The sequence below is a fragment of the Rhinopithecus roxellana genome, unplaced genomic scaffold (assembly GCF_007565055.1).
Source record: "Rhinopithecus roxellana isolate Shanxi Qingling unplaced genomic scaffold, ASM756505v1 contig134, whole genome shotgun sequence".
NCBI classification, from domain to species: domain Eukaryota; kingdom Metazoa; phylum Chordata; class Mammalia; order Primates; family Cercopithecidae; genus Rhinopithecus; species Rhinopithecus roxellana.
In genome coordinates, this window is record NW_022141636.1 from 23,209 (window position 1) to 24,465 (window position 1,257).

At 42.8% G+C, this 1,257-nt stretch overlaps 1 non-coding gene across 1 annotated transcript; it reads left to right on the forward strand.

Moving 5' to 3' along the window:
* Window positions 1–287: 287 nt before the first annotated feature.
* On the forward strand, window positions 288–391 carry LOC115895712. Its single transcript, XR_004055849.1, has one exon. It is a non-coding gene; the product is annotated as a small nucleolar RNA U13 (small nucleolar RNA).
* Window positions 392–1,257: the final 866 nt, after the last annotated feature.

The following is a 1,257-nucleotide window of genomic DNA, read 5'->3' on the forward strand; positions in this document are numbered from 1 at the left end:
CATCCCCTTCTCTTTTTCTTCAGAGGCATCTGTTATCTTGCTTTGGGTGTTAACCATTCACATATATATTCATATTTTTAATTGGGATTTTGAAAGCCACCCCACCCCCACTGGTGACTCTGATGTTTTAGCCTAGATGAAGAGTAGTCCAAAGTCCAGAGAGGTCAAGACTTGCATGAGGTCACTTAGCAAGGTAAGACCAAGATAGGTCACAAGCCCAGGACTCCTGTCTCTTAGTTTGTATTTTCCCAATACACCATGGTGCATCTTTTAAACAGCGTGTATAGATCCTTTTGAAGCTCATAAGTGTGATGATTGGGTTTTCATGCTCACGTATAAGATGTGTTTCCCTTAAACCTTGCTATAATATCAGCACAGTACCTATCTGACACAAAAAACATAAAATAAAAATTTTTAAATGGGCTGGGTGTGGTGGCTCACGCCTGTAATCCCAGCACTTCGGGAGGCCAAGGGAGATGGGTCACTTGAGGTCAGGAGTTTAAAACCAGCCAGACCCATATGGTGAAACCCCGTCTCTACTAAAAATACAAAAATTAGCCAGGCACGGTGGTGGGCGCCTGTAATCCCAGCTACTTGGGAGGCTGAGGTGGGAGAATCGCTTGAACCTAGAAGATGGAGGTTGCAGTGAGCCGAAATAGTGTCACTGCACTCCAGCCTGGATAACAAAGCTGGACTTCATCTCCAAAAAAAAAAAAATAATAATAATAATGTATATGAATGAAATAGATACCATACACTATGTCTCAGAGATAGTGCTAGACATATACACACACACACACACACACACACATATAATATGTATGTGTATTAGTTCATCCAACCCTCACTCAGAGAAGAGAAACTGACACTCAGAGAGGAGGTGAAGTCACCTTCCCTGTGTTACCCAGCTAGCAGGTAGCAGAGGTAAAATTGGCCCCCCAGGGCTGCCTGACTTCTAATGCTGCCCTCTAGTGGGGACAGTATGCAAAAGACATGAGTTTTGAAAGCAGAAACCCCAAGATTGTGTCTGGTTCCTCCCATTCCTGCCCAGAGAATCCTGGGTAAGTGAAGTTCATTTAAAATATCATTATTGAATCTTTACTAAGCACCAGCAATCTTTACACATCACCTCATTTAGTTCCCACAGCCACATTCAAAGAGAAATATTTTTTCTCGTTTTCCGTTTTAGAGGGAGAAATTGAGACTTGGGGAGAACATACCATTAACAAGGAGCAAAGCCTGAAGCAGGACTCAGGA